At 44.0% G+C, this 25,965-nt stretch overlaps 1 protein-coding gene across 31 annotated transcripts in view; it reads right to left on the reverse strand.

The window, feature by feature from the left end:
• LOC127604875 (receptor-type tyrosine-protein phosphatase delta-like) overlaps positions 1–25,965 on the reverse strand; it is a 313,271-nt gene that overhangs the window by 162,354 nt on the left and 124,952 nt on the right. For all 31 annotated transcript variants that reach the window (XM_052072299.1, XM_052072264.1, XM_052072256.1 and 28 more), the window contains exons 7-8: positions 24,577–24,620; positions 7,840–7,887 (exon numbers count right to left, since the gene is read on the reverse strand). The gene's annotated coding sequence lies outside the window, so the exon portion shown is untranslated. The remainder of the gene's footprint in view (positions 1–7,839; positions 7,888–24,576; positions 24,621–25,965) is intronic.

Below are 25,965 nucleotides of genomic sequence, written 5' to 3' on the forward strand. Positions count from 1 at the left end.
AATTGTCATCCGACACCTAAAATAAAATCTGAAACATTTCATAGCTGCAATACTCTCAGCGGGTGACTAATGATGCCGGCCTGATGTGATGCGTGCCATAAACAAAGCGAGACTCTAACTGTGGAAAAGGATCGAATATCATGAGGACGCTAACATTGTCAAATGGAGTAACGGAGTGAACAATCGGGAGAAATGACTGAATAATAGCCAATGCGGAAAGTCAATCATTTCTGCTCTTGTGGTGGATACATTTGGAGTAATTGGAAGTTCCCAACTCACTGTGGCTAATGTCAAAACACGCCCAGCTTGCACACCCGATAACACTTGATTGATCAAGATAACGATCGTTTCGGCGACATTTATTCCCAGATATCCTCTGACGGGGACACTCCGAAGGGGCCGCGACCTTCAAAGTAGTTGCCGCAGCTGCTCGCAAAGGAAAAGGGAAACGGTTAGCCTGAATTAGTGAGCTCCGTCCAAAAGGGTTCAATAATGGACTCCGGCTTTGTCAAAACGAGAGATTGATAGGAAACCTTTACGGGTCGGCATCTTTGAAAGAGAGCGGCTTGAGAAAGGAGGGATTAGGTGCTCTTAGAAACCGCCAACCTTAGTCTCCGACTGGCGGATGATTTCTGGTATCTCCTTACGAAAAAAAAATAAAAGGTCACAGAAATCAAATGAAAGGCACGCAAAGCGTTTTGTTTCTCATTTTCCGCGTCTGCCTTATCTGCCATCCGCAGCCAACAGTGTGGCCCAAACCCGCCTTAATGCGACAAGTGTACGATAAACTTGACAGATCAACTTTTTCGATAGGCGCCAAGCCTATAAACAAGCGGGACCTCTAATCTGATAATCCACCAATGAAAGATTAGGGCACAGGGAGTATTATTGTGTTGTCACTCTTGCTTACAGGGTCACCGGGGCTTTTGCTGGCGGGGTTAGACATCCCTCAGTGAACCCTGGAACGGTGTCACATCCCAGCAGGTGAGGTGAGGCGATAAGACGAACTGTGGGAGGCTCAATTGACAAACTTGAACTGTCACAGGCACTAATGGGAAACCAAACAAGGGCAAAAGGGCCTGAGTCTTACTTACAATTTCCTGATCTTGTGTACCAGGCCGGTTGCACTCCTGTGCTTTACGGTACAGTCTAATTATTGGAATCCAAGGTCACCGTTTTTTTGCCTTTCATTGTGGTTTACCAGAACAGGCTATGATCAGGTTTTGTTTTTTCGGCCGAGGTTATTACCAACGAATGTTCCGTGACACAGTGTGCCGTAAAAAAACGATCGGGTGTGCCAAGGTGAATTAGCCAATCTTAATAGGACTAAACGACTTACGATTACAAATCATGCATTCTTGATCATCTGCAGTATATGTGACCAGTAGTAGCGAACTAAATGAACTTGGAGTAGATGGCAAGATTTCAAATTAACCTGTGGACCCACTTGCCATCCTCTGCACACAAACAAATTGCTCATTCTTGACAATGAGCGAAGAGTATTAACCTTTCATGCAGTCTAAATGGTATTTAAGCTTTAAAGGGGATATCATCCCCAAAATGTTCCTTAAAATGACATGCTGTATGTGCCCCCACTCGTCTAAACAGGGCATTCGGATGAATTAAGCAGCAAAATGCACCTGGTGTGATCCATCGCAGGGGGGCGGCCATTTTGTCACTTGCTGTCGACTGAAAATGACACTGCAGTTGCTCGGGGATCAGGTAACGTCCAATCAGGGCTCACCTGTTTTCCGAAGATGGATTTTGGTGCTTAATTCATATAACACAAATGCGACATCAATCAGGATACTGTTTACACTGGAGGGGCCGCATCGAACATATAATTGGCAAGAACATTCTGGGGTTGGATTTCCTTTTAAGTACGGATTGCTGTACTGAACCTCACTATTATATGATTTCCAGTAAATAGATGTACCAATTAAATTTTGCATATAGATATATTAATTGGTATCTCTCTCTCTCTCTCTCTCTCTCTATATATATATATATATATGTACAGTATATATATATATAGCGGCCCGGTAGTTCAGTGGTTAGCACGTCGGCTTCACAGTGCAGAGGTACCGGGTTCGATTCCAGCTCCGGCCTCCCTGTGTGGAGTTTGCATGTTCTCCCCGGGCCTGCGTGGGTTTTCTCCGGGTGCTCCGGTCTCCTCCCACATTCCAAAAACATGCGTGGCAGGCTGATTGAACACTCTAAATTGTCCCTAGGTGTGAGTGTGAGTGCGAATGGTTGTTCGTCTCTGTGTGCCCTGCGATTGGCTGGCAACCGATTCAGGGTGTCCCCCGCCTACTGCCCGGAGACAGCTGGGATAGGCTCCAGCACCCCCCCCGCGACCCTAGTGAGGATCAAGCGGTTAGGAAGATGAATGAATGAATATATATATATATATATTATATATATATATATATATATATACATTTTTTTTTTACAGGACTTTGCCAACCCTCGTCTATCTTTCTCGTCTTAATTTTTTTTTTTAATATACCTGCTCGTATTGTGCTATTCTTGACAGAGTTCATTGCTGCAGCAAAACTATTGTGCCTATTGTACATGTTGCAAAAATGCCCTTAGCACTAATCATTGGAGTGACTATTAACAGTAATTTGGTTATTTTGGACTCTCAAACACTCCCCATCATTCAACAATGCAAATAGAATGCTTCCAGTTGTCCCATAAAAAACATTATTTTAACAGCCTCATTACATTTTCACTGCCCACTTTCATTGCCCTCCTGATTTATGCCGCCGCCGTTTTAGCGTCTGGTCCCGTTTTGCCAAATATCAAGGGTCAACCTCGGGTGCGAGACTTTCCACCTTTAACCCGTGCCGTAAAATATCATCAAGGTGAGCTAAACAGCAGCCCCCGCTTCCTCCCTCGTTAATTTAGCCCAGCGAAAGCCAGGTTGCTGACCCATAAAATCAGCAAAGATAATACTGACCTTAATATGGTCTTCTGAACACGGAGGTAAGTGCTAAGGCTCCAGGATCAATCAAAATTGACTTTCTTTTTTTTTTCAGGTTGTTGTTTAAACAGCACTCTCTCACACACAAACACACACTTGAGCTGAATCTGTAAAATTGGCGTCAGATGGATGGAGAACATATCCCTAATGGTTTAACCTTTATCCGTCAACATGTTCACTCATCTGTACGTTTATAGATTTTGGGCCAGTCCGCTCCAATACTGTAACAGAGCCCAAGTCAGGAATGCGTCATTCCGCCATTGCTGTAGGTGTGCTTTTCTATTTGTCAACAGCAAATCATTTGTACCACGAATTTACAGGTGATTTTGGTAACGTTTCAAAACCAAGCAGAGGGCGATCCGAGCTCTGATTTCACGTCGTCACGACGCCGCGCGGTCCAAACGGACACCATCCTACCTTTAATTTTTCAACACCGACTCGGCAGACATTTCCATCTCCACTTGATAAATCTCACCGTCTTCCTTCTCCTCCTTGCCACAGCGAAGTCATTTATTTTCTATTTCTCCCAGCTATATTTCCCAGTTCATATTTCATTCCCCCCCCCCCCCTCATAGCACCTGACAAAGAGATGCCATGAGGGATGATAGGAAACCTGAAACCTTTGCACCGTGAAACAGGATTTACCTTTTTCTTATTTCTAAAATAGGCGCTTGTCACCATCGCAACGACGGTATATTAATGACGATAAAACATTATGTCTGATGCCAACTCTTGCCACAAAAATGTGCCCCTCCCTCCTCACCCGAGAAAGATCACAATGATTGCCTCACTGACATTCCTATTTATAGCTTTTTGAAAACAACAAAATCCTGATTGTGTCACTCAGACTTACTTTTGTAGCCGGCGGTGTAGCATTTATCATTTATGTGCTTCCAAAGGCAAGATTGCGATGATCCTTTTTTTTTTTTTTTCAAAGATCACGGCGATTTGCAAAGCTTTAAATTAGGTGCGGAGTTGAGTGATGGGTAGCACCATCCTTCTGGCTATTCAACAAGAGCCTTAATTTGAATTTTAGAAGATTTCTTTGGGAGACATTGTTCAGCTAATGCAAATGGGGCGGGCGGACGAGAGCTTACTGTTGATGAGGTGTTAAAATCTAATATCAAAAGCAGATAAAAGCCTTATTAGCCCCCGTGGTCTGGCTGGAGTAGGAACTCATTACACCGAGGAGATGGAACGCAGATGGAGGAATACGACGACTGAAGGGCTTTGTCACGCGGCTCGCACGTCCTTAAGCTTTCTGACAGGGTCAACTTCATTTTGGGACTAAAATGCTGGGGGTTTAACCAGTGTAGACAAGCAGACATTGTTTGAGGGATCTAATTCGGACTTCCATAGACGCCAACATCAGGGGGATTACACTGTCTCAAGCCAGAGGCGCTTTGATAATCACTTGTCATTTTCGGAGTTTGCGTCGCCCGTCGCGGCTTGGGCGGTTTTCTAAAGGTCTTTGCTTCAATCCAACGTTGGCCAGATTAGTCCGCCGCGCTCCTTTTTTCCCGCGACTGTTTCCGTGCCGACCGTGCGTGAATGTTGTCCTTTAGGCTCTCGCAGTAAAGAGTCAGAAAATAAGCGAGGGGGAAGGGGGGCTAGGGGGGGTTCAAGGGCGGCTGTTAGAATGCAGCAAGATCCGCACGACGGTATTGAAGCCGTAGCTTGTAACTGGGGGAAGAGCGTCTCTCGAATGAGAGACCGCTTCCAGCGCGATCATAAAATATCCGGTGTTCAGATAGAACGCCATATTCCAGGCAGCTGCGTTAGCGTTTAGCTTTGACGCGACTTGTCTCGGCTCCCTGTAGCTTAACGGCTTCTGGCAAACGGCGACCGTATAACAAAAGCAAGGCTAGGCGCGAAAGCACCAAGTAAGCATGCCATTTGCCGATCAATGCGTCGGGCCGAAAAAAAAGATCCGCGGGCTCGCCCATTGAACGACAGCATCAATAGCAAAAGTGCTCGCTTTAAACAAGTGGCCAAACACCATCGGGATCCGGCCATGCATCTCATTGATTTCAATTCAAGCCGACGCCGGTCCCCGCAGCGTTTAGACATTTAATTCCCTTTACGGCGCAGTCATTGCACGCGTGTGATTAAGCTATGCTGCCGCTGATGGACTCGGTGTTTAAATACTGGCCGAGATGGCCTCTCTTTGACCTTTAGCTTTGCGAAAAACACACACCCAAGCACACAAAAAGCACTAGTCCTTTTTACGGGCGGTGGAGGGGGGTGGGGGGCTTTTCCATAACTGCAGTTTATTATGGCTCGAAATTGACATTCATAAAGTGCGCAGACGCGACGGCCACTCTGACTTCATTGGCAAGAAGAAGGCATGCTGCACTTTGATGCGTCCCGATGATGACCAATTATTTGAATCATTAAGCCTCAGAGTCGATTGCATCGCCTGCACCGTCAGCGCTGCTTACCGAAATGGACAATTATCTCGAATACAAGCAGGACAAATCGTCAAGTGCATTTTCCAATCATTTCTGAACCAATGCTAGGTTGTGCACAAATAGATTGCGGCGTTCAAAACTCGCATCGCCTTCAGTGGCGATGGGAGGAAAGTGAACAAAGGATCACAGAGTACCCCAAGAGTCAAAGCTTGACTTCCACTGCGACCCGTTTAGGCAGGCAGGCAAAATAAATAAATAAATAAAAATCGACTCATTGGTTGCTTCGCCGTCGGCTTCACAGTGCAGAGGTACCGGGTTCGATTCCAGCTCCGGCCTCCCTGTGTGGAGTTTGCATGTTCTCCCCGGGCCTGCGTGGGTTTTCTCCGGGTGCTCCGGTTTCCTCCCACATTCCAAAAACATGCATGGTAGGCTGATTGAACACTCTAAATTGTCCCTAGGTGTGAGTGTGAGTGTGAATGGTTGTTCGTTTCTGTGTGCCCTGCGATTGGCTGGCAACCGATTCAGGGTGTCCCCCGCCTACTGCCCGGAGACAGCTGGGATAGGCTCCAGCACCCCCCGCGACCCTAGTGAGGATCAAGCGGCTCGGACGATGAATGAATGAATGAATGAATGGTTGCTTCGCCAAAAAAACATGAACTTTTGATGTCTTCGGAACGCAAATCCCGCTGCTCCCCACCCTTGAACATAATCGGCAACTTTGATATTTGGAAAAACTTGTGCAGATGTTAATCAAAGTCAAGGCTTAATCCGGTGCTGATAAGACGTTCCCTCTTTTAACGGGCTCGTTTAAACACGGGGTGAGTAAGGGCATGGGGGGGGTGGTTGGGGTGGCTCGATCAGGTGAAATGAAGAGGAACTGATTGCTTCTGGTGATTATACTGATTACATTTTAAATTTAAAAACTTTGCCCCCCTCGCAGAACATAATCCTTTCTAGTTACGCAGACAATGACATCGCAATCTCGGTAAATGCCAAGGCCGAATGCAATCTCTTGAGGAAACACACTTTAGCCAGCGGATCTCAGAAAATGTAGAACCCCCCGCCCCTCGAACATTTTCTCCCAGGGTAGAGCGTTGTAAAAGTGCCGCATCAGCACGGATCCGTCAACGTTGAATAAAACAATCATGTCGTGTCGACGCGACCTTCTCTTCTTCGGACTGTGAGGCGAATAAAACATTACGGACGCTTGTTCTCGAGCCGGCACATAAATGACATTGGCAAATCGGCGGTGTTCGAAATTTGCATGAAGTGCAGTGCTTCATTTGCATATCAGGGTGTTTTACATTGGCGCTGGGGGTTGACTTTAAAATAGACGCTTTGCAATTGTGCCTTTTCCTTGACAAGGCAGATCATCACATGTCAGATATTGTGGTCTGGATTGACGGCACCAGCTAACAAGCAAAAAAAAAAAATGAAAGGAAAAGAAAAAGTAAATAGTTATGCCACTGCAAGCCATGTACCCGCTACTTCCCAACTACTGCGCCATGAGAGATAATCAGTCGCACTGAAAATGATTTACTACAAATAATGAATGATTTTCTACGCCACATAGAATGACAATTAAATGCTCTTCCACTAGATGGTGGAAGGCTCTCCCGAGCCTGATAAGGTCTTTATATATATATATATATATATATATATATATATATATATATATATATATATATATATATACATATATATATATATATATATATACATATATATATATATATATATTATATATATATATATATATATATATATATATATATGTGTCCCCCGCCTACTGCCCGAAGACAGCTGGGATTGGCTCCAGCACCCCCCGCGACCCTAGTGAGGATCATGGCTCGGAAGATGAATGAATGAATGAATATATATATCACACACACACGCATGCACACACACAGACACACACACTGGATGTTCTGCACTATAAGGCGCTTCGGAGTATAAGGCGCACCCCCAATGACTGACCAACCTAAAATGGTTTTCATATATAAGATTCACCGCATAATGAGGAGCATAGAATAGAAGCTACAAAAAAGGGATGGAGTTGCATTATGCATCCACCAGATGGAGCTAGGCTAAAGTTAATACAATACAATATAATATAATGCAGCCTTATTTATATAGCGCTTTCACAACCACTTTACAGGACATTTAAAATATTACATCCAAGAAATCTGGTCCACATATAAGGTGCATCGGATTATAAAGCACACCGTCATCTTTTAACAAAATTGAATGCTTTTAGGTTTTTTATATTATATCTTATATATATATATATATATATATATACACAGTATATATTCTCACAAAGTCCTCTGCCATTCAATTCCGGGCTTCTACCCTCGAATGCCTTAACTAAGCTTCACTCAAAGACCATTTTGAAAGATAACCCCAGGAAATAGTGTGCATAAAGGGGAAAAAAAAGCCTACCTTGAGGTGTTCAGTGTGAAAGTCAAGGCACATTCTCTCTGCTGAGACCTGCGACAGAGGAAGGGTGGGGGTGTCACTCATGATTAGAACACTGAGCAATTACAGAGCAGCCTTCTCTACCCTGACAGTGATTGATCAATGAGGAACTCCCGAAATAAAGACAAGGGCTGCAGGCCTCCCGGGAGCAAATTGGCAAAGGTAAGAAATAGGGAATATGGTGTGTCCTCGTTTGCCGAGGCAAACCCAGAGGTGCTCTCGAGTATTTATGTGCAGACATGATGCTGTCATGGGGCATGGAAACTTGAGAGCAATCCTGGCTTAAACTGAAGACCAGACTAAGAACGCGGATTTAGTTTTTTCTTCTTCCTCCTGTTACTTTAAAGGACCTCACACACTTGCCTCTCGGCGCTGCACGGGACTCAAAATCAAATGAACCCAAGTGCCACTTCAACTTGAGCCTCATTGTAAAAACACGAGCCGTCGAGGAAACAGAGGCCTTCCAAAAGAAGGGACACATTTCTGTGCAGGGATTTCAAAGGACCATGAGACTTTTACTGTCACCTAATGTCAAAACGACACTAAAGTTGCCCGTGAGGTGAACTGCTTGATTTGAATTGTTCAGTGATTTTTTTTTCCCTCCCCATCATTTTACGTGTAGTTTGTGATTCATCTGAAAGTAGTTCATCACAGATTTTGATTGGGAGGAATGTCGGCGCCATTGACTGTCGGTGCTGGACAGACCTGGGGCGCTTGTGTTTTTTGCGCCAGTGAAGGGCAGCATTTTTCACAACCCCGATTTGTTCAGTGGCTATGTCAGCGCTGTTGGACAGTTGGCGTTGGTGCGGCTGGATGGATGGCCGCTGAAGTTGAGGATGAGGAGAGAGGAGCGTTGGCGAAGAGCGCCGATGTGTATTTGGAACCGTGAATCGCCGCTTGGAATTGAAATGGATTTCCATGGGACAGGAGAAGTGAACCAATCTCTTTTTTTCGTCAATGCATGCTACAGCTTCTTGTTGACTTTGAAACTTAGCTTGTAGCCGACGTGTGCACATTTTGAGCATGACGTCTCTGATCCACTAGTTAAAGGACACTTTGATTCTCTCCTCTTTCATCTCAAACTGCTTCAAACAACAAAGCGTGTGATGGAAAAGTGGTTAAGAATGCACAACTTTCTGTTTCTTATGTGTTGTGTTGTGTTTATTATTTTACTTTATGTTAACTGTTTTGTAAAGCGCTTTGTTACAGCTGCCGCTGTTGTGAAAGCGCTATATAAATCAGCATGTATCGTATTGTAACTTGTAGACGTTGTTGAGCACTGTTATACAGTATTTCATTGTTCTCCAGTGTAGGTTATTTTTGGTGTTTTAAAAAGTATTGTTCTCTCTTGATTTTCATTCTTGTGGAAGTCATTTACTAAGTCATTTTAGTCTTTTTTTATTTTATTTATTTATTTAGTTTACTTAATTGTTCGAGAAGTATCACAGTGTATAGGTGCAAGGTTCGATTCCGGCTCCGGCCTTCCTCTCTGGAATTTGTATGTTCTCCCCCGTGCCTGTGTGGGTTTTTTTCCGGGTATTCCAGTTTCCTACCACATTCCAAAAACATGCACGGAACACTCAAAATTGTCCCCAAGTGTGATTTTGAGCGCAGATGGTTGTTCGTTTGTATGTGCCCTGCGATTGGCAACCGGTTCAGGGTGTCCCCCACCTACTGCCCGAAGACAGCTGGGATAGGCTCCAGCACCCTTGCGAGAAGAAAATGGAAGGATGGATAGATGTTTGAGAACTTGTCATCGTTCTGGGTGTCATTTATCTTGAGAATCACCACCTGGTGGTCGTGATGCAGCTTGCGTACGCCTTCTTCACATTAAGATAAATAGTCACAAAGAGCTTGGTTGCCACGGAAACCGTCGTGCATTCAATTCGATTGTCGCATCATTGTGCGCTACCAGAAACTCCCATGTTTTGACGTTGTACCTCTTCCCTCCCTTACTATCTGGAATCTTTGTGTTCTCCAGGCAGATCTGTCAGTGGTCATCCCGTGCATTCCCAAGACAATAATACAGTTTATTTAGCCTTCACGGCTGCCAATGACCTTTTTTTTCTCACCCCCCCCCCCCCCCCCCACTCCTATTGGAGTGTCCCCTCCCCTCACCATCATCTCTCTACAACGGCGAGTGGCTCTGGCCGGGGTGAAGTTAATGATTTGCTGTGAACTGCAAGATGGGTCCTTGGGAGTGTCAACAGTTGAAAAAAAGCGACCGTTTGGCTGGTGGCCTTGCTTGCGTCAGCACTTTGAGGCGCAGGTTTTAAGCGCTCGCCCTTTTCTTTCCCCGGAATTACCCCACGGGGAAGGTGTGGGGAGGAATGCTTGAAGGAAGGCTCTGAGGGAATTGCACAGCCATTCATCACATTAATGAGTATGTCACTTTATTTACAAAAAAAAAAGGGGGGCTATTCGGCCCCCCTTTTGGAAGTTATTCACAATCACGATGCGTTCTGATAATGTTGGCTGGAGTTAATTGAAAAAGGCAATACAGGAACTAATCTACAGAGGTGCAGGTAGCCAGCTGTGTCTGGCTGATTGCAACGGCGCGATGGTTGGCTTCGAGTGCATTGTGACACAGAAGCAGCACATTTGGTTGGATTTTGGGGATGGCGAGACTCGGCGAGGCGGGTTCCGATCATTAGCACACGGGCGAGCTTTAAAGGCCAGAGGCGACTTGTTTGTTACACCTGCGCTCCCTCGCAACCAGCTGTGCCTGATGTAGGCTGGATGGCTTTGCCTGTGAAACCCCCTGACCGCCCACCCACATGTAGAAAAATTGGATTTTGGGGGGCTGAGATTTCGAGGGCTCCCAAATGATTCATAAAATCTGAGTAATAAAGTTTTCTTCGAATTAAAAATGTTATTTTTTCACGCTTTTACAAACACAACAACGGTGTCATGTCGCACAACACTTTTTAATGCTCCACCACCCTCACCCACCACCCTTTGTCTTTTCATATGATTGCAGATTTGATTCAGGAAACGAAAACAAACTAGCTGGCATATTTAAATATGAAGGTACCCCAGTAAAGCAGAGGGGTTGGAAAAGACAACACTAAAGCAAACAGTTGTTATCAATACCGCATTTTCCGCACTATAAGGCGCACTTAAAAGAATTCAATCTTCCCAAAAGCCGACAGTGCACGTTATAATCCAATGCGCCTTTTACAGATACATGGTGTCACTCTTGACCTACACCTTTTAAACATGGGCGTACCATTTTAAGTTCCATGGTGTTTTGATTTTATTTTTGTTTGGATTAAATTTGGTTTTTGTTCTCTCGTGTGCCTTTTCTGTGTCCACCTGTTCTTGTTATCCGGGTCCCTTGTGTTAACCAATCAGCTCCCTCAATCCTTTGTGTCTTGTGCAGGTGTTTCTTCTTGTGTCGTCACTTTGCTTTTATTTAGTTCCCTGGGTTCTGTCAGTCTTGGTCGAACCATCGTGTCATAGGTGTCATAGGTTGTAGTATTTTTGTTAGTTTGTTACTTTTGGTTTTCATGTAGTTTTCAGGATTTTGTTTGTGTATTTGAGTTAGTTTTTCCAGTGTACTCCCGCGAGTATTTTGTCGTGAATGCATTTGGTTCAGTCTAACCCTGCTCTCCTCCTGCCTCCCTCCATTTTTTTGGTTTGTTTTGTTTTCAAAGCCTGCAATTTTTTTCGACTTAGTGTTTTATTTTCATACATATATATTTATTGTATCGTATGTAAGACAAAACAAAAAATTAGCAGTCCCCTCCACCTCCAAAAGTATTGGAATGGCAAGGTCAATTCCTTTGTTTTTGTACACTGCAGACATTTGGGTTTAAGATCAAAATATGATTATGAGACAAAGGTCTGAGACAAAGGTCCCTCATTCAGCTCGGGTCCTTTAAAGAAAATGGGGATCCTGGAGCTGAAAAACTTATGATAGGGAAAAACTAAGTTCATCAGTTTTGAATTCAGCAGCCCCCCCAAAAAAAGCTGTCAGATTGAGCTCAACAAAAATTGTGTTCCCCAAGTATAATTGTCGCGCCAGAACATCATAGTGCCTCCCCCCACCACCGCCATGACTGAGGATTCCAAATCTGTGATCTGATTTAAGGCAAGTTAGACTGATGAATCCCACAATCGGATGAGCCACTATTTATTTACCTCGTCTAATTGGAAATGCCTGTCACGGGGCAGCAAAGCGCATCCTTTCCCCAGCTATTATCCCACCGCCTTGATCCCTCACAGGTATTTCACAATGAGTGATGTACCGTATGTCAGTGGAGAGCTTTCAAATTGATTTTTTTAATATATATACTGTGTGTGTGTGTATCTGTATGTGTGTATATATATATATATATATATATATATATATATATATATATATATATATATATATATATATAAAATCCTCGTCTCACCACTTGGGTGGTGTCCGTCCCTCATTCAGCTCGGGTCCTCTACCAGAGGCCAGGAAGCTTGAGGGTTCTGCGCAGTATCCTTGCTGTTCCCAGCACTGCACATTTCTGGACTGAGATGTCCGATGTTGTTCCCGGGATCTGTTGCAGCCACTCATCTAGTTTGGGGGTCACTGCCCCGAGTGCTCCGACCACCACAGGCACGACTGTCACCTTTACCATCCAGGCTCTCTCCAGCTCCTCTCTGAGCCCTTGGTATTTCTCCAGTTCCTCATGTTCCTTCTTCCTGATGTTTCCATCACTTGGGTCCACTACAACGGCTTTCCTCTGCCCTTTATCTATGATCACGATATCTGGTTGGTTCACCATTACCATCTTGTCAGTCTGGATCTGGAAGTCCCACAGGATCTTCGCTCTGTCATTCTCCACCACCTTTGGAGGTGTTTACCATTTTGACCTTGGGGTTTCCAGTCCACACTCGCTCAGATGTTTCGGTAGACTATGCCAGCCACCTGGTTATGGCGTTCCATGTAGGCTTTCCCTGCCAGCATCTTACACCCTGCAGTTATGTGTTGGATCGTCTCAGGTGCCTCTTTGCACAACCTACACCTTGGGTATTGTCTGGTGTGGTATATCTGGGCCTCGATGGCTCTGGTGCTCAAGGCCTGCTCCTGAGCAGCCAGGATGAGTGCATCTGTGCTGTTCTTTAGGCCAGCCCTCTCTAGCCACTGATAGGACTTCTTGACATCAGCCACTTCAGTTATGGTCCGGTGGTACATCCCGTGTAGGGGCTTGTCCTCCCATGATGGTCCCTCTTCCAGTGCCTCATCTTCTGTTGTCTGAGACATTCTCTGAGTACGTCATCCGTTGGAGCCTTCTCCTTGATGTATTCATGGAGCTTGGATGTTTCATCCTGGACAGTGGCTCTCACACTCACTAGTCCCCGGCCTCCTTCCTTTCGGCTTGCGTACAGTCTCAGGGTGCTGGATTTGGGATGGAACCCTCCATGCATGGTTAGGAGCTTTCGGGTCTTTAACGTCCGTGGTCTGAATCTCTTCCTTTGGCCACCTTATTATTCCTGAAGGGTATCTGATCACTGTCAGGGCATAGCTGTTTATTGCCCGGGTCTTATTCTTGCCATTGAGCTGGCTTCTTAGGACTTGCCTCACTCGCTGGAGGTATTTGGCCGTAGCCGCTTTCCTTGTTGCCAGTTCGAGGTTGCCATTGGCTTGTGGTATACTGAGGTACTTGTAGCTGTCCTCAATGTCTGCTATTGTTCCTTCAGGGAGTGAGACCCCTTCAGTGCGGACAACCTTTCCTCTCTTAGTCAGCATCCGACTACATTTCTCAAGCCCAAATGACATCCCGATGTCGCTGCTGTAGATCCTAGTTGTGTGGATCAGGGAGTCTATGTCCCTTTCGTTCTTAGCATACAGTTTTATGTCATCCATGTAGAGGAGGTGACTGATTGTAGCTTCCCATGGTCCTGTCATTAGCTTCTACCTTGTCTTAAGGCTCTTGCTCTGAGACTGTGTTGTGAGATAGAGAAAAATGATTTTGAGGAGAAATTGTGTTTTGAGGAGGTGGTCCCCTTTCATGCAAATGAGCCGCTGCTCATACCGCCTCTCTTGATTGTGGTTACCAACGTGAGAAGAGCTTTAGTGACAGTGATGAGTGAAAGCTCAAACAAAGGGCTACTAGCTTGTTTCACTTCCACTTTCTGCAATTCCTCAAGTTGTTTAGCTGATGAAAAAAAGGCATTTGGTGGAACGACTATTATTCCCATCCTTCCACATTTTGTAACTCTTGGAAAGGTTTGCAAATATGCGCACAAAGTGGACGACAACGGTCTTGCAACGTGTCACGCTCGTGACGCATTCTCAGGTTTCAGTGTTTTCACATGCAGAGAGAATGAGTGAGAATGGGAGAGCATTCCACGCGTTGCTCAAGGTCCTTTTGGATACTCCCCATCCCACATCTCCCTGCACAATTAATTTTATCTTTGGGGTATTATCAAGAGGGAGCCTGGCAAAGCAGCATGACAGGAAAACGGTCCAGAACCCCGAGGCTCAGGGTGGGGGATTAATCTGTTTGACAAGATCTCTCACAAATGATTTTGCCTTGCTCCCGTTAGATGTTTGCCACTCGTCAGCGTGTCTGAGGGGGCGAAGAAAAAGCACAGTCTCACAACATGCGAGCCACCAAGCACGGTTGATGCGCAAAGGGGAAATTGAACTGCTTGAGCAGCGTGGACATGAAAGATCAGCAACGTGAAGCCCAACTTGGAGCGCCAACGACCGAAATTGTCTTTTTTTTTGTTTGTTTGTTTGTTTTTTTAATGGGAATAGGCAGACAAAAGTCTTGACCAGCTCGAATTTGATCATCAAGCCGGGAATGTTAAAATATAAATTATAAAACTAACTATGGCCAACAAATGGCAGGCTCTCTTTTAGATCATGGAATGAGGAAGCTGATTAACTTGGTGGATCCCAGGAAATTCGGTTGTTATAAGCAGCTTGTGATTGATCCTGTTAAATCTACAACAAAGTGTGTGACATCATAAAGAAAATATTCTTTAAAATTAGAAGTGATGACTTGATGCATGTGCCTACACATTCACAACCAAACAAACACACACACTACTAAATACTACTACTACAACTGAATAGCTTGGAAGTATGTAACATTTATCAAGTGTTAACTTATTACCCTGGTGATTATTAAATACATTATTTTGCCATTAAAACACATTTTCCTTGGTGTTTTGGGTATTTTATCGACCAAAAGGACTGTTCAAATATGAAAGCAGAAAAATTTATGAAAGCATCAAAGTCACTGTTGTGCATTAAATACAGGAAGCCAGGTGATTTGGGAGGAAAAAGAAACTACATGGAACATCTTTTTTTTGATGGAAGAAGAGAGTCTCATATTGTATTTGTTAGACTCTGTTTTTTGTAAAAACAGAGTCTATATACTGTATATAGTCTATATATATTCTGTGAAGCTTGAAAACACAGAATGCTCAAAATTGACCGGCACTCAATTGGTTCTGTTTTTCCTTCAAGGAGTTGAGGGTGACAGCGTGTTAATCAAAATATTCCGCTGACCTCACCTTGTGGTGTTTTCCTCCAAAGCGAGCATTAGCATTGCGATCCAACCATACCGTCAGAATAATAAATGGCCGCATTATTTCCTGCAAAATCTAAAAAGGGTCAGCCTCATTTCGCCAGTTTGCACCGCTATTGACACACCTAGCAGACGTTTGAAGCATTATCCAGCACGTGGAGAATTAATCAAAGTAATGATTGAATCATTTTCTTGAGCGCAATTCATTAAACATGCCAATGAACTCATCTTGAGCAGCTGTCTTTGCCTCACTGCTTAATCACAGGCGAGAATTAGCGCGGCGGCGGATGCTGAGCACGTGCGATAATCTCCACAAAGTGCATTGTTTACAAACAGTAATTAATACCGCGCCGTGTTTTAGCGCGATCAGTGACTGCAGTGCACTTGCGGGACTCGCTGGGAGAGTTGATTCGCTTCCACCGCACTCGCCACGGCTTGTTAACAACCGAGACGGAGTGCTGACATTAAAGTGCCCGTGGTTTCTGTGGTTTATGGTTGTCCCAACAGGTTGACCAGAACTGCGAGAGGAAACAAACTAATTCATGGTCAACATCATCTGAAAACATGTGGGATGGTGAACTTAAATAATTTGAGGTTGCAGAAGTTTATTACAGTCATATTGATGGTAGAGATACGTCCATCAATGAAGTACTGCTGAACCCTTTCCTGCACCCTGTAGCCTGATAACATGTCAAGATGTCCACTGTAGTAACCGCTGTCCCCGAAAGGGTTAAACTCCTTACATTAAAAAAAGTCTAAAATATACTTAATCTACTCGCTGCCATGGACATCAACTAGAATTCAACCGTTGACTGCCACGGACGAATAGATTTGTCAAGAAGGTTTTTCAGTGAGTCGACATGGATGAGTGTCTCGGCTGAAAATCACTTCAATGACTAACGGGTGCCTGTAGATCACTTTGAATTTGAGATCCGCACTGATCTTGAGTTGAAATGGGGTGCACTGCTGACACAGCACTTTTATCTCCACCATATGGTTCCTAAAAAGAGATTAGGTGGTGGATTCCGGCTTGTCACAATGATCATGAGGGAGAGAAATGGCCACCACGTTGGAACTGGGACAAGTTGGGTCATTGACATTGAGCTCGAGCCATGTCATGATTTAGTAGCATGTTTATGAATTGGATATCTGTTCTTGATTTTACTGCTTGGTGCTTTCTACCGCCTTTATTCCCGATTTGTCTTACTGTTTATTGTGTATGTTAAATCGCTCCATGTACAGCACTTTGTATGCAGCGATGGCTGTTTGAAAGTGCTCTATAAATACTGTTGACTTGACTTGACTTGACTTATAGTTTGAAGTGTCACAAAAACAAGAGCAAAAAAAACCACTAACGTTAAAGTTACCAAAACGCCAGAATTTTTTTTTTCCTGGTACAAAAAAAAAACTGCAAATACTGAAAACAATTATCTTAAAGAAGGCAATGGGTGATTAATTTATGGTAACTTACCATTTATGCTAAGTCCAGCACATTTACATTGTTGATTAATGTGGCACCGTCCCAAGGAAATAACTAAATAAATGAACATATTAATAACTAGGATAATGTTAGCAATGCTCTCTGGTTCACCTTTATTTTTGTTCCATGTCATAACTCAATCAAACAATCAAAATCGGACCAGGGTTGGTCACTCCACTGTATTTACATTTTTTTTTGGGGGGGGGGGGGGAACTGCATGCTAACCACTTATGCTTGTGGTGTTAATGATCCGAGGGCGTTAGCCAAAGCGAACGCGCCCATGCGTTTTTTCCACAATTGGCTAATTCAATCTGTTACATGGCGTACACGGTCATCGAAGCCTGACATAGAAGGCATCTATTTTGGGTGACATCTGTCACCAGGCAACAGAGCGCGATATAGCATTAATATAACAGTAATTACATATCTGCATAAGTGGTTCCTCTGTCATTAGATTGTGGGGTAGGGGTGAGTCTGTATTTTAAAAAAAAAGGGAATATTAGCATATTCATAATAGCTTTAATATCTTACACATAATTTAATATTTCTGGGCAGTGAAGCAACTTCCCTTTGATCTGAACAAGATACACTAGTTCCAAAGTCACATATGAGTTCAATGTGTTCCGTGACCATGCTTGCAACTCAAAACAGTTATGTATAATATCATTCTTTTCCTGTTGGAATGAATACAAATCCAATAAAAAAATATGTAATGTATATTTTAATGAGGGGAAAAAAGCACCCCCTTAAAATGTTACTTCAAATGTACACGGCAATGGCATCAGTCAATAGAAAGAAACTAAACTAAATGTCATAAAATATCAATTGAATGCTGAATTTTCTGTTGTGTCTACAATTGCCACCTGGTGGCAGTATAAGACTGCGACATGAATATACTGTTCATTGAAGCGTTATGAATCCAACTTGAACTCCAAGCAGTCCTTTGCCTTGTCGCTGAAGCCAACCGTACTGTGACCTCGTATTCAAATGGAATTCATAATGTCTTAACTCTTGTCTGAGCTCACCAGTGCGGCATTAATATTAGTAATATTCCTTTTCCTACACAGGGGATATGATGCATGAGTTGTGTTATATTGTTATCCAACACGTTGCTGAACAATCTGTTCATTCCTTGCTTAAAACATTAAAGCATTGGAACTGAAGACAAAACCAGGGGAGGAGAGGCAGTAAAACAGGCCAAAATCCAAATGTAAGTGAGGGCAAAAGACCAGTTGCCGATGATTGCAGTTTAACCAAATGTGAAAAGATCAGAATATTGGGAGCATAAGGCTCAGAATGTAGGCATTGTTAAATGGATATTTTTCCTGGTGCACCTCTGATGATCTCTCACAGAACACCAATGTGCCACGGCACAGTTGTTTGGAATCTCTGCTCAAAGACAACTTTGGATCAAAACGCACAACGGGTGCCACCAGGTGGGATTCTGGATAGGCACCCAAAGACAATCAGGATGCAAGAAAACATTATAAATGACGTATGTTTTATTTTTATTTTTTTTGGAGTTGTCATTGGTTTTTCACTTTTCCGGTATAATTGGCAGCAAATTGAGCACATTCACACGAGTGTTATCCAAATCCATTTGAGTCGCTTTTAATGAGATTTTTAAAGGTCTACTCCAGGTGTTAAAATAGGTTCATGCACCTTTCAGCTCACGTATTACAATAACACTTGCTTTGCGCGAAATGGCTTCCACCTCTGATCGTTCCTCTGATCCATCATTCGCAAGAGCTCGACGTATTTGAGAACAGAAAAGAACTTAAAAGGTTAATATCCGGCAGGCATTACAATTCGATAGCTGCTGCGGCGGCATATCCTTTTTGCTTTTTCTTTGGGTACTGGTGATCATTTCTGTGCACACCTTCACACAGTCATGGTGCTGTCTCGCTCACTCCCCCTCCCTTCAGTGTACAAGCGGCGGCAGAGTCATCCATCCCGACCCGCAGACCATGAAATTAGGTTAAGACGTAAGGCTGTGAATGACACAGGTGCGGATACAAATGAGAACATCCGAATGAAAAAGCACAGCTCCGAGACAGCTGATTCGCCTGTCGTTCCAGGCCCCTCTGAATCACATTTCATAGCTTCTCGTCATTTTATTAAGCCCACTTTTACCTTTTGTTTATTAAAAGTCAGGCTAAGGCATTAGCATGCGAGCGTTATAGTTCAAAATCCAATTGGGGATGACACTTCTCTTCTAATTAAATCAAATCGGCAGTCTCGTCTGTCAAGATCGTAGTCTCCTAAATAGACTGCATACAATTATTTGTCCTCATTTCCCTTTTGAGTCCAGACAGAAATGTTCTTGACCAGCTCACGCAGATGGCTTCTGCTGGTTGTTTAATTTTCAGGTTATTGTGTACAATATGGGAGTGCAACAAGGCTCCATAATAGGTCCACTGTCTGAATATACATTTGTCTGTGTGTGCACTATACACAGAGGTGTGCTGGCCATCAGGAATTTCAAGAAAATGTTTTGATTTTCCCGAATGGCCTGGTCTATTTCCAGGCCCGTCAAACTGTGTGACCCCAATGCCCCCAAATAATTTTTGCAGTGTGATGTGTGTGTGTGTGTGTGTGTGTGTGTGTGTGTGCGTGTGTGTGTGAGTGTGAGAGTTTCTCTCTCTCTCTCCATATATATATTCTCACACATACACACACACACACACACACACGCTTCCTCATAAGTCACTTTTCCACAAAAAAATGCTGCATCCAAACGTAGTACATCTGCGATGTTTATTATGCTTTATATGTAAACATCATTTGTTTATATTTTTATTGAATTTAATCTTCCTACTCCCTTGAACATAATAACTGTGTTGAATGATGACTGATTTCTTTCCTTTAACTATTTTATTTACCTTCTTTTCTGTCAAATTATTACTGTATATGTTTTATGTTCAATAAACAAAACAAACCAAACCTTACACTTTTACTTTTATTTATTTTTTAAGTTTTTGCTATGTGTATATCTTGAATTATTTTTGCTTGATTACTATTAATTCCACCACGTGTTAGTCAATGATGAAGATTTCCAAAAAGTAAATCTTGATTCTCAAGAAAATCTAATTATTAATTAGCCTTCTTTCCATTCATTGCAAGAGTCGGATTAGAATGTGCACAGATTCTTCGCCTTATCAAAGGTCACATACTTGTTTAATTAGTTTGTGTGATTGAATTCCAACGGACTTCAATTTTTCAGTTGTTTTTTTTTTTTTTTACATGCATACTCACTCAGAGAATGTTTTTGACACGTTATTCGTGAGGGCTATTTCTTATTGTCCGAGCAGACCACTAGGTGATGCAACAGCAGTCGTTTTGTCCGCCTATCTTGTCGGCTGTGTTTGTTCCAGACGCACAAGATCACTGCACTTCAGCTGTTATGTGTCTGCCGAAATGCAATCGACTTTTTTTTTCCTTTGCATTTTTTTTTTCTCGACTTGACACCCAGGCACTCTTTGGCCACTTACTTCGACTGTAATGCTCAAAAGGGAGAAAGAAAAAAAGTGTGGTTGCCACCTCACTGGCTGTCTTTTACAGTTGTTTACTGCGCAATGCGCCAGCCACGGTGCTTTGTACTGGCTCGGGGAAAATGGACACTTTTGACATTTCACAGCGGGAATGCTTGCAACCTGATCATTCACACTTTGATGTGTGACGAGCATCTACAGCCCACTGTTCACTTTCTGCTCAGACCGCTTCCATTTAACTTGAATTCAAAAATCCAAAGAGCTATTTGGTTGGGTGAGTTTATTATACATTTTGTGCTATATTTTCCCTTCACAGATTCACCGCCATTCGCCAACAAACTGGTCTTAACGTGGTCAAAGCAGCAGAATTTCAATTAACTGTTCCTATCATGATATACTGACCACTAATCTATCCATAACAGTGGTGTATTGTACCCTGCAAAACAATGAAAGGCTTGTCCACTAGATGGCGGTACAACTTACAGATTTGTGTGCAACGAAGCAGGCCCAGATTTCAAACCAAGTGAAGTTGTGAATAAACTGAGGCAATCATCATTTTTTCGCTTTTGGAGAATATTTTTGGCCGTTGTGCCTTGAGAGTTTCCTCAAATTAACTTCAGTAAATGTTTCTTGGCTCACTAATAGTTGGGTTTGGACAAATTCTGTAGTATGAGCGCCGGTACTCACTCAAAATGGCTGCTATAATGCAACATGGTTGACTTCCTGTGCAATCTCATGGCTCCTTAATACATTTCTGTGGTGTGCTGTGATAGACATGTCCACCCAATTTCATGTTGATCAGTAAAGATACTATCAGGGGCTCATTATACAAAAAAGTAAAAATTAAAAACTAAACTTTTCAGGGGGTGAGAGGTTTTTGCTCAACAGCAAATTGTAATCAGAGATGGCTTTATGTGTCCCTAAACATATTTTTAATAGTCATTTCAAAAGTGAGAGGTTTTTTTGTCTGACCTGTACAAGCTTAAAAAATACGTATTTTACCATACATTGGAATTGACAGCAATGACGTTTCCAAAAACATTTCCATGTGTTGCTGAACTTAACCCTTAATCCCTAAATATGACTAAATATTCATTCATCCTTTCATTTTCCGAACCGCTTGATCCTCACTAGGGTCGCGGGGGGTGCTGGAGCCTATCCCAGCTGTCTCCGGGCAGTAGGCGGGGGACACCCTGAATCGGTTGCCAGCCAATCACAGGGCAGACAGAAACGAACAACCATTCGCACTCACACTCGCACTTAGGGACAATTTAGAGTGTTCAATCAGCCTGCCACGCATGTTTTTGGAATGTAGGAGGAAACCGGAGCACCCGGAGAAAACCCACGCAGGCCCGGGGAGAACATGCAAACTCCACACAGGGAGGTCGGAGCTGGAATCGAACCCGGTACCTCTGCACTATGAAGCCGACGTGCTAACCACTGCACTACCGGGCTGCCCATGACTAAATATACATTAATATTATATAAACCACATTACATTAAACGCTAAAGGGTTTGCGGTCTGGGGAAAAAAAACTAAAAGTAGTGGGTTATTGTCCAGAAATAATGGAATACGCTAGTGGCTTTATTTGTTGTAGAACAATCCTTTATGAAATCAGTCAGCTTTCCATTGTGCTTCATGAATAGACTATAAAGGAAGTGTCCCCCAACCCGTGTCAACATGAGCTTCATTTTAGCACCAGCAGGCTTTTAAATAGGTAATATACCAATGTTGTGCATATTGTGCACTTCATATGCTGAGCAGTTTCATATCCGGTGGGAGTAGGTAATGATACTGCTCGTCTTTTGAGTTTATGCAAAGTGTTTGCCTATTTTGCTTCAGCGGGCGCTCACTGGCGGTAGCCATGGCAAATATTAAATGTGTCCATGGAGTGAGAGACACGCACACGCACACAAACACATGGAAAACTACCTCGCCTGCAGTGCATTGATTTGCCAAAGTGAGCAGGCATTTCACACGCAGCATCATTGTCCACTAGCTGCCCCAGAATGAGAATTGCTCATTTCACCTGGCTGAGTTGCCTTTTAGTCATGTGGCCATCGGACCCACTTCCCGCTCTTTGTGCCACGCGAAAGAATAATTTTGCCCAGTCGGTCTCTCTGCTCGCCTCTGCCAAGGACGCGTCCACTGTTATAAAAACTTGGCATCCGCTTTCGAGTCTGACATCACGAACTGTTGAATCCCCAACAGTTTGGGCCTTCCAAACATTCCATGTGTCCGCAAATTCTATTGCCGTGTGCCCAACAGATGCTCTGAGTATTTACGGCATTTGTGGCCAACAAGGAGCAGAAAAATGGTTGCATTCAATCATGCAGGGATTCTCAGCGTGTTTTAGATACACTGGCTAAGTTAAACATTTTTATTTTTATTTTACTTTTTGCGCTCACACTCAAACCTAGGGACAATTTTGAGTGTTCAATCAGCCTTCCATGCATCCATCCATCCATCATCTACCGCTTATCCGAGGCCGGGTCGCGGGGGCAACAGCTTTAGCAGGGAAGCCCAGACTTCCCTCTCCCTAGCTACTTCTTCCAGCTCTCCCCGGGGGATCCCGAGTCGTTCCCAGGCAAGCTGGGTGACATAGTCTCTCCAGCGTGTCCTGGGTTTTGCTTGGGGTCTCCTCCCGGTGGGACATGACCGGAACACCTCACCGGGGAGGTGCTCAGGAGGCATCCGAATCAGATGCCCAAGCCACCTCATCTGGCTCCTCTCGATGTGGAGGAGAAGCGGCTCGCCTCTGAGCCCCTCCCGGATGACTGAGCTTATCACCTTATCTCTAAGGGAGAGCCCGGACACCCTGTGGAGAAAACTCATTTCAGCCGCTTGTATCCGGGATCTCGTTCTTTCGGTCACGACCCAGAGCTCGTGACCATAGATGAGGGTTGGGACGTAGATCGACCGGTAAATTGAGAGCTTCGCCCTTTGGCTCAGCTGCTTCTTCACCACGACAGACCGATACAACGTCCGCATCACAGCAGACGCTGCACCGATCCGCCTGTCGATCTCCCGCTCCCTCCTACCCCCACTCGTGAACAAGACCCCAAGATACTTGAACTCCTCCACTTGGGGCAAGATTTCCTCCCCGACCCGGAGGGGGCACTCCACCCTTTTCCGACTGAGGACCATGGTTTCAGATTTGGAGGTGTTGATTTTCATCCCAACCGCTTCACACTCGGCTGTGAAACGCTCCAGTGAGAGTTGGAGCCTTCCATGCATGTTTTTGGAATGTCGGAGGAAACCGGAATACTCGGAATAAACCCACGCAGGCCCGAGGAGAACATGAAAAATTCAACACAAGAAAGCCGGAGCTGGGATTGAAACCATGACCTCTGCACTGTGAGGTCAACACACTAACCACTGGACCACCAGGCTGCCCGCAAAGTCATTCCGTACTTGACAAAAAGAATAGTGTTCTACAATAAAGTGTGACGAATATGCATGAGTTGAGTATTTGGTACTTGAATAACTATGTTTTGAAATCAATGAATCATCTTTTGGTTCATTTCGAGCTCAATCAAAACGATTGCGATTGATTATTTTTCTGTAATTATCCAGCCATGGTTACCTCATTCCCTCCCAAAGACGTATTTAGATGTCTTTCAGACGCCACACATTTAATCCCAGCTCCTCATTTAAATTGACTGTACTTGAAAGGGGTCTGAAAGGGTCTGAAAACGGGTGGCCGGACCCAGGACGGTGAACAAATCGGCTCTGGGCCCTCGTGCCAAGCCTCACCCGGGTAGAAGCAGCTAGCAGCAAAATCCCCTCATGATATTTGCCGGCCTCATTCGTCACGTGTTCTCCAATGCGTTTCTCCCGCTCGATCTCGCCGCTCATAGACCGTCCCGCCGCCTATTTTGCCAGCGCCGTTGCTCCATGACAGTCTCGTCACACTCTATCAATCAGGCTCGCCGGGCCCCGCGCAGTCCCAGTCTGGTCCCATCAGTGCCAGTTACTCTCCCGCTCCCCTTTCAGTCACTTTGCCAGATGTCGTCGAGCCTCTCCCCCCCCCCACCCCCGCCCCAGCTCCTGCCGACCCCCTCCGCTCCCACTCGAGTTGTAGTCCAGACTCGACTCGATTGATTTGATATCACTTGACATTTTTCACTTGGCCCCTTCACACAGAACCCTTAAAAAAAAGGCGAGGTGATGCGCGGCATGAAATTGAAGTGAAGGCGTCCTTACCTGCCGCAGGCCTCACGTCGCGGCGGACGTCTCGGGAAAGAGAACTGCGTAAACAAGAGGGACAGACGGGAAGAGCGTGATTGGGGATGAATGGTTTCATCAGCGCGTGGAGTTACCTGCGCAAAAATCGCCCACCACGCACTTGATCACGTTGAGGCGATGCGGCAAACTACATAATGGCAAAAGTCTCATTCCTGCAGTTCGACTTTTCTTGACTTCCTTTGGGTGATTACATTTTTTTCCCCTTTCCTCGGGCCATTTTCTTGTAATAAGTGATTAACAGAAACTCCCAGCAAAAATGGACACATTTGCTGCGGAAGCAAAAGCATTGATTGAATAGAGTATAAACATGTCGTTTTTGTTTTTAATCCACACTGAAATGAGGTTTTTTTTTTTAAACAGCGGCGTCAAATGAGACAATTATGAATGTGGAGATTTTAGTATTCCCGGGCCAAAGTGTTAATTCCGAGTCAATTTTCTGTGTGAACGTCATCTGCAGATGGAAAGCCGCATAGAAAAAAGGAAACGCAAGCATGCGGAATATTAAGTTCCACGCGACGATGCTTCCACACCAACAGCAAGCAAACGTTAAAGAAGTTGTGGTGCGATCTTTTTAACTGTTTTTTTGTCTTTTTTTTTGGTCTTTTCTCATCATTTAAAGCTCACATAGCTCAACCTGTTTTGAGGACGTTGCGGCAAGATGTAAAATACAAAAAGGAACGACCATAAAAATAGCGAATGAATGGACTGCCGTTTCACCTGTCGCCGATCCGTGCATGTGGCACATGCAGCAGACAGATGGCCCAGAAGGAATACGTCAACTACTTCACCAAACATTCGAGGATATGCTGCTTCACAGAAGCTGAGGCTAAAAGTGCAGCTGGTTTAGCTTTTGGGTTTCTGCACAGGTCGAAGTGGTGGATCTTCACCATGCCTAGCTGACAAGTTGTGGAATAACTCTGCATGAAGGTGGTTAGCATATCAAATAGCTGCACTGTTAGGTCAGAGTTAGCATGGTCGGAGTTTGAAGGTTTGGGCTTCTACTATGTCAAGTCAAGTCAACAGTATTTATAGAACACTTTCAAACAGCCATCGCTGCATACAAAGTGCTGTACATGGAGCAATTTAACATGCAATTTAACATATGTGATTATTTTGATGACTTTCATAATATGTCCACAAATTTGACTACAATGCTGATGGTGGTTTTCCAAAGTAAGATGTTTTATTTTGGTTGAACACAACACAAGATAGTCAGTGCGCTTTCACGGACTACGGAAATTGGATATTTACAGTTGAGAAGATGACACTTTGAGCATTTGGACAATTTTTGGTCAAAAACGGTCATTAATCAATGATTAATTTAGTTGTTGATCGATTAATCGATTC

This window comes from Hippocampus zosterae, chromosome 1 (genome assembly GCF_025434085.1).
Source record: "Hippocampus zosterae strain Florida chromosome 1, ASM2543408v3, whole genome shotgun sequence".
Lineage (NCBI taxonomy): Eukaryota > Metazoa > Chordata > Actinopteri > Syngnathiformes > Syngnathidae > Hippocampus > Hippocampus zosterae.